Source organism: Acinonyx jubatus, chromosome A2, assembly GCF_027475565.1.
Source record: "Acinonyx jubatus isolate Ajub_Pintada_27869175 chromosome A2, VMU_Ajub_asm_v1.0, whole genome shotgun sequence".
Lineage (NCBI taxonomy): Eukaryota > Metazoa > Chordata > Mammalia > Carnivora > Felidae > Acinonyx > Acinonyx jubatus.
In genome coordinates, this window is record NC_069383.1 from 79,132,071 (window position 1) to 79,146,405 (window position 14,335).

The following is a 14,335-nucleotide window of genomic DNA, read 5'->3' on the forward strand; positions in this document are numbered from 1 at the left end:
GCTCTACGTATCTACATCCTCATCAATACTTATCATCGTCTGCCTTTAAATTATTGTCATTCAAGTTGCTGTGTAGTGGTTTTAATTTTCACTTTACTAGATTAATGATCTTGTACACCTTTTCATGTGCTTGTTAGCCATTAATATGTCTTCTTTGGTGAAATGGCTATTTTTCTACCAATTTCTAAGAAATTTAGTTGTCTTCTTAATATGGGTTGTAAGAGTTGCTTTTGTTTTTAGTATGTACATTCTATACAAAAGTGTTATAGCAAATATAACTTCAAAATATTTTCTCCCTGTTTGTAACTAGTCTTTTCATTTATCTTAATGGAGTCTTTTACACAGAAATTTTTATATTTGATTAAATCTTACTTATTTTTTCTGTGGATTGTGCCTTTATTGGCGTATCTAAGAATTATGCACTTAAAGATGCAAATATTTCTTCTATCTTTTCTTCTAGAAATTTTATAATTTTAATTCTTAAATTTAACTCTGTGATCCATTTTGACCATATTTGGAGATTATATCAATTAAAGATCTGAGTTTATTTTTTGCCAACTGTCCAAGCATCATTTGACATAAAAATCAACCCTTTTGCCCATTGAATACTCTTGGCATCTTCGTCGAAAAATACTCAACTCTAAATGTAAGCATTTATTTCGGAACTCTCAATTTTGCTTTATTGATCTGTAAGCCTATCATTAGGCCTAAACTCCATCTTTTTTAAGTGCAAGCTATATTTTATTTTGAAGAGAAAGAAATGCATCACAGACAGAAAACATCTGTATATTCTCTTACTACACTTTAATTCTAAACTACAAGATAATAGAATTATTAAGTAATTATATAGATTTCCTTTAGAGGATTTCAGTCATAATCTAGCAATCAGGAATAAACCAGTCATGTTTGGTTTTGGTTAGTTAACTAGAATGTAATCACTGACATTCATTTGTTTTTATCTATTTACATATTTGACAAGTATCTAATGAGTAACTGTTATGTACCAAACACTTGGCTAAGGTCTCAATAACTCATTATTTTGATGTGTGTGTGTGTGTGTGTGTGATATATATATATATATATATATATATATATATATATATATATGTAAAGTTTATTTTTGAGAGAGAGAGCACAAGTGGGGAAAGAGCAAAGAGAGAGGGAGAAAGAAGATCCAAAGCAGGCTCCATGCTGCCAGTACAAAGCCCAGTGTGGGGCTGGAACATAGGAACCCTGAGGTCATGACCTGAGCTGAATGGATGAAGTCAGGCATTCAACAGACTAAGCCACCTAGGTACTCCTTGATTGTTATATTTTTATAGTAAGTTTTGAAATGTGATAGTGATATATATATATATATATATATATATATATATATACACATACATTTTAAGATCAGTTTGCCCATATCTACCAAAAAAATAGGAAAAAAGACTTGCTTGCATGTTGATAGTATTATATGGAACCTATGGTGTACTGATCTTTGGAAAGGAGTATAAACTCATGAACACATTTTACATTTCATTACTTTATTTTTAAACATATTCTATTGAAAATGAAAATTTATCTTGCAAATCTAAAAAAAACCCATAATTATGAGTAATCCAATTAAAAACTGCTCAGTGGTTTTATCCTTTTGATTTTTAAGACTTTACAATTTCAAATATTACCTAACTACCTTTATATGGGAAATAGAACACAATGTCATTCAAAGAACACTGATCTGATTTATATATTCACCTTGATTCTGCTACTCTTCTGCAACTTAAGCTAAGACAATTAATTTTTCTGGGCCTTAGTTTTATCATTTAAAACAAGCCATTAATACTTTATGAGAAAATAATATCATATTAATTTTTATTCAGAACTGTCCTGTAACTTCTTTTGAGTGTTATTTAAGAACATAATAACCCACATTGTGCCAATTGCTATCATTTTATTTTTTTCGCATAACTAGACAAATCAGCATTTTATTGACAGCTTAGCTGCATTTTCTGTGGTAGGAATTATTTGTTTCAGACTTGAAGAAAATACATCCCTTGAGATAAATAAAGAGAAGAAGGTGAAAGATGAGTGGGAGAAAGGAGAAGAAACAGCAGCTGCAGCAGCTTTGATCTGTTCATGATCAAAGAATTGAAATGTTAAAACATTTTTTACCTGTATTTTCATTTTATAGATGGTTTAATTGTTCCAATTGTACTTTGTTTGTATTTTGAATGAGGATTACCTTTAATTGCTTCTTATATTAACTTGAAAAAAATTAGCACGTAATCGAAATCTAAAACTTAAATTTAGTTCCATGCCCTAACATTAGGAAATTAACAAGAAGAACATGACTCCATTTATTTTTATCTCATAACATCTAACATACCCAAAACACTCTGATGTGATATAATACACAGAGCAATGCTGGAGCCTTTGGCTCAAGTCATATATTTGCTTCTTACTAGATTTATGACCTTAGATAAGAAAGTTAGCTTCTTGGAAACTTGGCTTCCTTATTTGTAGTTTGATATGGCCATTGCAGCTCTGTGTATGCAATAGGATTGCTATAAGAATAAAATTAGACACCATGGGGAAGCAATTGCAAAAGTTTTAAGAATACTCTGCCATTTATTATCCAGATGATTTCAGACAAGTTATTTAATAACTCTGTGCCTCTGTTTCCTAATCTGAACATTAGAATGTAATTATGAGAATAATAATAGACATCACCCCAGAGTCTGAGCCATGTAAAGAGCTCAACAGAATGTGTATCTAGCACATTGCTAGCACTCAATAAGCATTACCTACTGTCACTAAAGGAATGATAATAGAAATAAAAATTGTAATAAAATAGTTGATTGGGAATAATATTGAACTACATGAGAGAATGTAGGCTCTGTTAAAATAAGTTGATGAATTTGAAGCAGATGCTTCAAACTTTCAGGACTGAGTATAATCATGTAAGATGAGGATAATAAACAAAAGGATCTCAAATATTCCTTCTTGCTCTGAAACTCAAAGGATATGTTATTGTTACAGGAATTTAGTAAATGAATATTAATTGCATCCTAATCTGAGCTTTCTCTCATGGTTTTCATTATTGCCAATTTCATTTCATTATGTACATATATACGTACACATGCACATACACCTATACACATACATATATACACATTGTGCTATTCTCTCCTTCAAAAAAAGAAAGAAAATATGAATCTAGGATATGTACTTAAAATTATTTCTTGGCTTTTGGTTAATTTGCCTTTCTGTTGAAAGTATCTGAGAAAAGCAAATATATGACCTCATTACAATATGTCACCTGACATTCTGGTAACATGAATAATTCAAAAGAAAAAAATTTCCTAAACTCTCCATTCTTAAAGGTCTCATTGTGGTGTCAACATTAAAAACTTTCTTTAATAAAGCTTCACATTTGAGCAAAAGTCTCATTCTCACAGATGATCAAATTTATATACAAAGATATTTATTACCTTCACTATTTTTTCCTTACTTTATAATCTGAAGAAAGTGGAATAAAAATTATTGATTACTTAAATGCCCGAGTCTGGGAGTGAGGAAGGCTGCAGAGAAGTTATAGGTAACAATGGAATGTGTCCCGTGTGACAAATGCAATGAATCAAATAATTACAGTATCACCTGCATGAGGAAGCAACTACGTGAAGGTGTCATGTACAGACCTAAAATAAAGCTAAGGCTTGTAATATTTATTATTTTATTTCTTAAAAAATTAAGACAGGTGTCACTGGCAGCTTGAAACAACATTCATACCTGTGCAACTGCATTCTAATCACATTTAACAAATGACAAAAGCAGCCATTACCTGGAGTTTTTCACTTGATGGCTCTATACCTTCTGGGGACAGGAGATAAATGAAGGAAAACTGACACCTTCAGATGTTGTCTTGATTAGTGTTGACATTTTTCCTTGGGGGTTGACAGCTGCTAATGAATTTAATTTAAACATTGAAACAGAGGATCAAAAAATATCTTTTAAACAAAATTTTACTGAAAGGGATATTGAGGCACATCTATCACAAGCAGTCACGGCAAGTAAATCTAATTTGCAGTATCTCAAATCACCACTGTCAGCCCACTCATGTAATTTTACTCTAATTTTTAAATACAACTGCTCAAATTCAGAGATTATACAAAGTACACTAAATTAAATTGGAATGTTTCCCATACAGACACATCATTCTAAGGGCTTCTTATTCGACATTTCTGAAAGAAAATCTGAAGGTGTAATGTATAGCATGAGATAATTCTTATGTAATTTGACTTTATTCCTATATCATCTGTAAAGATGATGCTTTAATGTGATATGTTCTGAGAATCTGGTTTATGGGCGGATTTCTTGGATTCTTTTCCTCTTTCAACTCAAATAATTTTGTCTTCTGAAGAACATGTGATCATTATATGTCTTTCTTTCTGACACAGAAATATCTGAACTTCTAGATTCCCTTACAGAATGAAAATGAAACAAAATACATGAAAGTGTTATCATAATTTAGGGTGAATGCTATTAATAAATAGTAGCAACAAGTAGGCATGTACCAGATTATAGTCTGAAAATCACTTTTCTCATCTAGATATGATCTCAATGGGCAAGTTGAAACATTCCCAGAGAAGTGAAAGATGGGCATCTGATGTGAGGAGGGGGGAGAGGGTATGGAGAACGAGATTTAACTAGGAAGTTCTGAAGCAGCTAGAGGTGGAGGTGTGAATCAGCAAAGGTTACAAGAAGTGACTCTCTTTAAAGTAAAGAAGTTCAAACTTTTAGTGAGCCAATGAGTGCTGGAGATTAAGAGGATGTGGCAGGAAGCAGTGGGGGATGAAGGAGTTTCAGATTACCAAAAATATCCATTTAACTCTTGCTTTCTTCGGAGCTGAGGAACAAATGGAATTCAGGATGAGTACCTGATGGGGATAGAGAAGTGCCCTATTTTTTTTAAGCACTGTGATACTAATGTGAATCACTGATGTCTTTGCTTGTCCGAAATGAATTCATGTGATAAAAGATGAGACTTCAGAGACAATTCTGCTATCATAGCACAAGCCTTTCTTTGTGTGTGTGTGTGTGTGTGTGTGTGTGTGTGTGTGTGTGTGTGTGTGGTTTTCTGCCCTCTGGAATGGGGCTGGGAGGGGAGTAAACCAGTAAGCATAGAAGAAAAGAAGATGCATTTGAGAAAACGTAGGATAGTTTATCAAAACCAAGCTGTTAACCAGTCAGCCTAGACACCATGAAGAATGGGATACATTCTGGGAAAACATGGTTGCTACAGGGAAGAAAAAAATGTCTACATGGATCAGTTTGAGGGTGATTGCTGAGTTTGCAAGTGAGCTTAGGGAACTTTATTCAAAGAGAGGAAAGAGCTGTCAAGAAAAGACATGCCATGTAGAAGTAAGCAGCATGAGGCTTCTGTAGGTAGTTCTTCAAAAGAGTCTCAGCAAATGAGGTATGGTTTTCCCTGGCTTTTTACCAACCTTGAACACCCTCTGCTTTGCTTCTATTTGGAAAATGAGGGCGCTATTCAACAAGGTGTAATCGCAGATGAGTAAAGTTGTGTAAAATCTAGGGAGGTAATATCATATACCAGACTTTTGTTATTTTTGTTGCCCCTGTTGATATCATCACATTTTTACGATATGCCATGGCAAGTACCGTGCTAAGCACTTTACGTGGTTTAGTTCATTGAATCGTTACAACAACCCTGTGAGGTGGATACTACTATAAATCTTAACATCAGAGGGGTTAAGCCACTTTGTAGATCATGTAGTTAATAAGTAATGGAACTTAAATTTGACCTTAGGCAGACTTACTCCAAAATTAATTTTCTTAAACATCACACTATAATCAGTGTTTGAATGTAATTTGCAATCATTTGACACTAATGTATTTTACACTTTGTAAATGAAATTCACACAAAATCATAACAAATATTGTTCGTGTATTATTCAGTTTCTAATTGACTCACTTTGGAATCCAGAACTGTGGCTGCAACTGTCCAGCAGCTGCACAACATCTAGGCAAATCAAGTCAGTAATACTTGATAGAAGTAATTTTTTTCTGGGAGATTTCTTAATAAAAACAAATAAGAAAAAGTTTAGTTGGAAGTAACTAAAACCATGCCCTTTACAAGTGGAATGTGTATGTGTTTGTGTTTGTGTCTATGTCTTTTGTATTATCGATCATTCATATATACCCTTAGCCACTTGATTTTTGCTATCACTCTAATACCTTTATACTCATCATGAAGTAATTGGTGAAAACCCTAGTAATTTAAGGTAAAGGAAATATCTCTGTCCCCATTCCTGTCTAGATCCTTGGATGTAGTCTACTTTGGCATTATCCATTCATCCCATTTTGTGATCTGTGTTGGTCCATGTGGTAGTTATTAATCCTGCAAAGTAAATACTTCCATCTCTCTGCCTTTCCGACATTCAGTGGGATCTTGGTACCCTGTGGTTGGGTAGGGGTCTGTAACTGGTTCTGGTTGATGAAATATGAATAAAAATGATGTGCATTACTTTCAAGTGAAGTTTTAAGTGCTTGTTTTGCCATGCTCATTTTGACATACTCTCCTTCTAACATTATCCCAGAAAGTTGTTGTTGTTGTTGTTGTTGTGTGTGTGTGTGTGTGTGTGTGTGTGTTTTCTTTTGGGGAGGACAATGATGATCTAGAAATGAATCTCCCACCAGTCATAGGAGAGGGAGGTGGTATGAACCATGTCAGTGTTGTTTTGAGACTTTGAAATTTAGGCATTGTGTGTCATTGTAGTGGAGCTCAGAATGTACTGAGTAATATCATTCTATATTAAATAGATGAATGCCAGGTCACCTCAGATATTTAAATTAATTGTGGGAAATTCTCAATTTCTTCCTGCAGTGTTCCCAGTTTAAGTGTTTAAGGTTCACTGATGAACCTTTTTATTCTTATCACAACCTCACAAGTACTTATAGTGAAAGAACTTCAATAGCGTCATGCTTGCATTTTAAACTATCCCAAACTGACTACTAAATTATTTGGGAAAGCTCTGTTATAATGGGAGGATGGTAGTTGTAATAGATTTTAAATGCTACCCCTCTTATTTAAACGGGATTTTAATTATTTTCCTCTATGGTAGCAAACTGGTTATTATAGCTTAGGTGCCCTATATGATATTAACATTATACTCCACAAAAGAAGTTTCATGGACATGTCATACTGAGTTAGCATATTTTTAATGCATAAATGCTAATCCTTTGATAATGTGGTCTATATCTCCAAAGGGTCAGATGGAAAATTCAATCCCAGGCCTTCCTTTGCCTTTCTTTCTCTGCTTTTCCCTTGCCTTCCTTCCCTCCCTAAAATTATGGGCTTTCATAAGCATTTCTCTCTAATTATAAGTGTAACACTGTATCATATATTCTCTCTTGCTTTAACTGACAAGAGTTTTTTATTTCTTTATTGCTGTTGTATTTTAAAACATTTTGTGCACACTTGTAAGTAGGCTACATTATGATTGCAATTGAACTTCCCATTTTCCTGGAGACAGTTGCCTCTTACAACACCCAGTGACTTGTTGTGCACGTAATAGGCGTTACTAGGTAAGGCCTAGGAAGTTTCTCCAGTTCCACTGTTTATTAGCACTTTTCGGGAAGTTGGATAATTTCTGCTTTTCAGACTCTTAAGATTGAATCTTGCGCTTTCAAATAAAGAAATATGGTGTTAAGGTTCCTTAAGACCTTAGGGCATAAATAAATGGAATAATTGCAATAATTGGTATGATAGCTGTTGTAACAAATGGACCCCCCTATCTGATGGCTTAACCCAGAAAGAATTGTGTTATATCTCACGCACAAATCCAATCCTAGTCTTCCTGTTTTGGTGAGGTGTGCTGTCGTCCTGAGCTCCAGATTGACCATCTTCCACACATGACTTTCAAGCTTGCCTGGGTGTCCATGTGCCACAGGCAGAAAAGGAAGAACGGGGATGACTATGCAGGTGAGGTCTTTGGAGCTAGGCCCTTAAATATCATATGTCACTGCTTCTGTAGACAGGAACTCAGTCACATGACCATGAGTAATTGCAGTGAAGACCAGGAAGTGTAACCCAGGAAGAAGTCATCCAATCTTTGCCATAATATTTAAGGAGTTACTATTACTTTGATCATTACTGTATTTCATCAAATACAGAATTTGCATTTTTGCCAACTTTGGAATCAAAATACATCCTAATATTGATGTTATAGACTCTCATTATGGCTTAATTGGCACTAACTTTTTCTTTCTTAATAGTACGAAGTATAATGGATTTTAAAATTGATAACATGAAATTTTTCTATAAAATATTGTAATATCTCAGAAATTTATTTCCCAAGAAACATTAAGTTTTTAAATAGCGGGAATAAATATTTGATAAATACCAAGGTGTTATTAAATGTGATAACTTAAACATTTTAATTACACTAAGTGATACCATAGTGATTGTTTACACTTTTTCTATTATTTCTCAGAGGGTTTGATCATTAACAATAAATGCTAACAAGCAGTATATTAATCCACTAAAAGTTGAATTAGGAAAATAAAATACTGAGTAATTGTAAAGAATGATGCTGTGAAATAGATATATAAAAGTGCTACATTTTAAAAAATATATTTGGTTTCCCTACAGTTTTATTTATTTATTTGTTTGTTTGTTTTTGAGAGAAAGAGAGACAGACAGTCACGTGAACAGGGGAGGGGCAGAGAGAGATGGAGACACTGAATCTGAAGCAGATTCCAGGTGCTGAGCTGTCACCAGAGAGCCCAACATGGGGCTCAGACCTGTGAACGCCGAGATCATCATCTCAGCTGAAGTCGGCCGCTTAACCGACTGAGCCACCCAGGCGCCCCATGATTGCCGTACGTTTCTTGACAAAAATAATTGCATGGCCCATTAAAAATCAAACAAGAATATGATTGGAAGGGAGATATTAACTAATATATCTTACAGAGGGTCTTGTTATAAAATGGAGTCAATCCCAAGAAACTTAAAATATAACCATATTAGTTGCGTATTTTGGAAGACTCCAAAACAGCAAGGAAGTAAGTTGCTACATGTACAAAGTAATAATACATTTTAGACCATTTCCACTTTAGCTTATGATTTTTGTGTTCACCAAAATCTAATCATTTTTGAAAAATAATTCTTAAAAATCTGAATAGGAGAGTATTTGGATGAGAATATTATGATGAGGAAAGAGGTATATTTAATGGAGTAGAGAGGTAATAGTCTAGCTGAGATATTGATCATTTTTACCCTAATTTCAAATATTATGGATCATATTTCCTCAGGAAAGTCCCCACAGTTTTAATTCTTGCAACAATGACAAAAGAAATACATTTTTATTAATGTTTAGAACTTTTTTCTTCTGTGTTCTTCATAAAATACCTTTTTTGTCTTGAATTGCACTTAATGCAATCTATTCTACTTTATGTAGAAATGTTTGAAAGAATCTAAATAATGTCATTTATATGCCATCTTTATGTATTAAAAACAAGTGCCCGTTTGGCACTTACATTAGCTTATGCTTTTTCACTCCGTGAGAAAACCATCAGAATTTCTAGTTGAAATTAATATGAATGATTCAAACTGTAAAAAAGAAATGTCCTATTTCTGTACTGTCTCCTCTTTAATCGTATGTAAATATTACTTATTTTTATTTTCAAAGCAACCTTTTTGTGAGCAATTATTACAAAACGTATTCATCTTCAGTATATTTATCCACAAAAATATAGACCGTTACAAAATTATTTAACTCGGTTCATGTGTTTAAAAAATTGTCACCCTTATGTGAGCAAAATTCAGATTTCTTTCCAACATTCTATTGATCCTGGAAATGGATAATTGAATATAAATTAGCTTGCTTTTCTTCTCACTGGTAGTCCAGATTCCAGAGGCTACTGATTCAGAAAGGCATTTACCCTCTGAATAAATCAGAGACTAATTGCCCATCCTCTGAGCTCTAAAGTAGAGCCAGCTACCTATGCAAACCTGTAATTTAGCACTTTACATGACTGAAATTTTCTATTTTGTTGTCAGTCTCCCCCACTAGACTCTAAGTTCATTGAAAGTGTTTCTGATGCCTGGCATAAAATAGTCACTCAAATGTTTATTGAACTGAATATAAGCTAAGTGAGTAGAATTGTAATTAGACCATTGAATGAGCTGTTTGGGGACACATCACATGCTTTTGTTTATGGATGACAACTTTTGTTTTCGAAATTGAGCTAAAATCTGGTGTGTTAAGTATGCTGTACATGGACTGATTTCACTTAACATATAATCATTTATGTTGCAAGAAACAAATTAGTTTACAATTTAAAATATCTCACACTGAACAGGTTCTGATCTTCTTCATTTGTATGTTAACATTGGAGAGTTCCAGGGCTCAAACCATGTTAGAAAAATTGAAGTTCCAGTATCAGAAGATATTTAAGGGATTATTGGACTTATTTTCAGCCATATCAAGGAAAATTAAATCTCTGATCTAATTTTTTCAGACACTGTAGAAATAGCCAAAACTCCTGCCATACCTCTGGGTGGTTTTAGACAAGTTACTTAAACTTTTAATTTCTTTATATTCTTCAAAATAAGAGAAATATTTTTAGTTCTCTTATAAGAGGAGTGGAATAAGGTAATAAATTTAAGACATTAATTGTAGAAGTACCAAATTTTTAAAAAAAATATATAAACATCAATAGCAATATGAGAAACTTTAGCTAAAATTCACCAACTATGAATTTGATTCCTTGAAAAAAGTTATTTTTAGTATCCTCAGTAATATGCAGCTTTCATATTTCTGAGCTACTTCCTGTAACTAATTATTTGAGTAGTTGATTAAGAACAAAAATACTTCTGGACCATCCATATGGAAGATCAAGTTTAGAATTTTAAAGAGAAGTAAGATGTAAAATTACTCTACTTCAAAATAATCATATTCAAATATGTGTTCTTTAAAATTTCTCCTGTCTTAAAGTTTACTTAAAACCAGACCTATTTCTGGGGTGCCTGAGTGGCTGAGTGGGTTGAGCATCCTAGACTCAGGTCATAATCCCAGAGTCGTGATACTGAATGGGCTCTCCGTTGAGCATGGAACCTGCTTAACATTCTCTCTCTCTTTCTCTCTCTCTCTCTCTCTCTGTCTCCCTCCCTCTTCCCTTCTCCCCCACTTGTGCTCTCTCTCTCTCTCTCAAAAAAACACCTAATCTGTTTTCATAATACAAATACACATGTATTTTTATGTGTTTCTAGATGATATCAACCAATAATAGAATTAATGCCTGATACAGTACATAGGAATAAAATAATGTCCCTGGTGGTCAGTTTGAACAATTTCATCAAAGGTGATACTGCTAATACTTTTGAGTGACAATTAAATATTAACATATATATCTTTAGCATGTTCAATGGAAATTATCAGATGAAGGAAGAAGTGTTGTTAATAAATAGAATAATCCTCTACAATTTAAGTGTTGTTAATGGGATTTGGAGAGCTTGAAGAGCAAGGGTAATTCTATATTTGAGATCTGTTCTTTTCAGCTACTCAGGTTGGATTCCCCATGTGTGTTTTGGCACTCTGTGCCAGAAGACATGTCACAGATTTCAGTTCCAGCTCATCTCCACTTATTATCACTAGACTTGTCAACTGTATGAAATGACCTCCTCATGTGTACCATGTAACATAAGAGAGGAATGTATTGGAGACGCTCAAAAGCTACCATCTCAAAGAGCTGGTTTCAATTTCTACTCAACTTTTTCGGCCACATCTCTTCATTAAACTTTCTCTGAGGCTATTGCCTTAACATACTCAGTGCATGGTCCATTTCCGTTTCTCACGGGTCATTTGGAGGGATGTGTTGTATTGTGGAATATGCCTTGTGTTCTTTGGTTGGCTAGCTGTCAGCACTTCAATCTTCTTCCTGCTGTCTTAGACACAATAGGAAGCAAGTGGAGCTTTAAACTTGAATTAAGTACATAGAATACTAAATGTAGTTTTATATCATTCTCATATTTCTCTTCTTTTACTCAATACTTAAATTTTATTTTTAGCTTAAGAAATACAGACTCAATACAACATTCCCTATTTTACTACTGGTCTTATTTTTCCTTTATTAGGGGGAGAATGTCTTTGCTTGTGAAAACAAAACACAGAATCTCCAAGATTTAAGAGAGACAGGAAACTTCAGATTTGGTGAGTAGCTGATCCAGCAGCTAAATACTTGATCTGTTGCTTCACCAAATCTGGAGGTTCCTTTTTTTCTCCTAAATCTTGAGGGTTCTGTATTTTGTTTTACTGAAACTGACTTTTTATAGATTCATTAGCAAATTCTACAGGCTCAACCTTCAAGACACATCTACTAGATAGATAGAAATAAGCTACGTGAAGCACCTGTCACAGAGTAGGTGATGAGTATTTATAGACAGGATGAGTGGTTGAATATACCAAATACAACTCTAGTCATCTCCACTATTACCCTTTTGGTCACGTTACTGCATTGGCTTCCTACCTGTCTCACTGCTTCCTGATATCCCCCTCTAAATTCTATTCTCAAAACAGTAGCCATAGTTTTTCTTTGGAAATGTGATTGGATCCTGTCATTCTTCTATCTAGAAGCCTCCAGAAACTTCTCATTTCAGAGCAGATGCCAAACTCCATACAATCAACAGAGTGTGGTATACATTCTAGTCTCTTGTTGCCTCTCTGACCTCTTCTCCTATATGCTGCTTTGCGATCACCACGTTCTAGCTCCTTTGCAATCGCCATGTTCTGGCTCTTGCCTACTTTGGTGCTGTGCCCCCAGTTTTTTACCTTTGGTCTTCAGGGTTCCCAGTGCCAGAAAATTATCTTCTTCCAATATTGTTTACTCCCTTAACTCCATCAGATCATTGTTTAAATGGGGTCTTTTGGGGGAGGCTTTCTATGGCAGATTATAGTTTAGAAATATTTACTCCCTTTCCTCATCCCACTTCCACATAAAGACGTTAGGCTTTATATCCCTCCTCCTTGACTTTGGGCTTTTGTCATACAGATTACTGGTGGAATATTACAGATTTTTCCTGCTTAGAAATCATCAGGCTGGTCCACTGGCCCCAGGAAGTGAATAAGAAACACGTGGAGCCAGAGCCAAGCCCTGCCTAGACTAGAGCACCATGCTGTAGCTGGCTCCCAGATATGTGAGCTAAAGCATATTTATGGTTGTATGTCACTGAGACTTTTCTGGTTGTTTTTACTTATTACCCTGTGTCAATAGCTAACTGATGCACCTTCTATGACCATCCTGTTTAAAATTGTGCACAAGACATAAAACCCAGAGTGAACAGATGTTTTTGCATCATGTCATCTATAAAATTCTCTTTAATTTATTAGCCATTTAAAAATTTGGTGCATTACTTTTTTTTGGCAAAAATGCACCCTACTTGCGTGATTTTCCATGACAGTTGAGAATGCTTGCATGGCTCGCTCATGCCTTTGTGACCAATCAGAGCAACACTGAGAGCAGATGCTTTGGATATAATTTCCCATTCATCTTAGTTTTCTCTTCACAACACTTGATTCTTGCAGTTGCCTGAACAATTTCCAGAATGAGATTCATTTTATAAGCTTTGAGTCAGGAATTTTAGCATTTTATAATAAACAAATGCACACAGATTACTCCTGCAGAACAGTCTTTGGACCCAGAAATTAGAGTACTCTAACCATTCTCTTGCCATTTTTAGTTATTTCAGAGCTTAATAAAATAAGCTTTTTCCAGGCATTCCATGCATTTCTTTTTCCCTAGTTCACCAGCTTTTGTCCACAGTTCTCTTGGGTATTCTTTTTAGAACTTAATATTTAAACATGGATATAAAAAGAATTTGCAACATGAGATTTAGCAGTGTGTGCAGCATTTTATTTATTTTTTACATATGGTTGAGAGAGTTCATAGCTTTTTATTGATAGCCTGTTATTGCCCTAAGTGAATCATTCAGGAAGTTCAGATCTTATATTTCACTCATGTGGTTCTCTAATTTTTACTTCTTGTATCCTGGATAATTTAAATTAAGAGGTTTCATATTGTGGCTCCAATGGCCTGCTATGTTTTCATTGATTTTTAAGAAAACCTTCCTATGGGCATTGAGAAGGGCACCTGTTGGGATGAGCACTGGGTGTTGTATGGGAACTAATTTGACAATAAATTTTGTATTAAAAAAAGAAAAAAATTAATAACAATTAAATTTTAAAAATTAAAAAAAGAAAACTTTCCTTATAATATATATTACATTAACACATTCAAATATTTCTTTGAAAAGGAAATGTCTTACATG

At 34.2% G+C, this 14,335-nt stretch overlaps 1 long non-coding RNA gene across 1 annotated transcript in view; it reads left to right on the forward strand.

Annotated features, from left to right (window-relative positions):
• Window positions 1-11,401, forward strand: part of LOC128314803 (uncharacterized) — a 161,793-nt gene extending 150,392 nt beyond the window's left edge. Inside the window, exon 5 of the long non-coding RNA XR_008296878.1 lies at window positions 11,282-11,401. This is a non-coding gene — a long non-coding RNA (uncharacterized LOC128314803). The remainder of the gene's footprint in view (window positions 1-11,281) is intronic.
• Window positions 11,402-14,335: the final 2,934 nt, after the last annotated feature.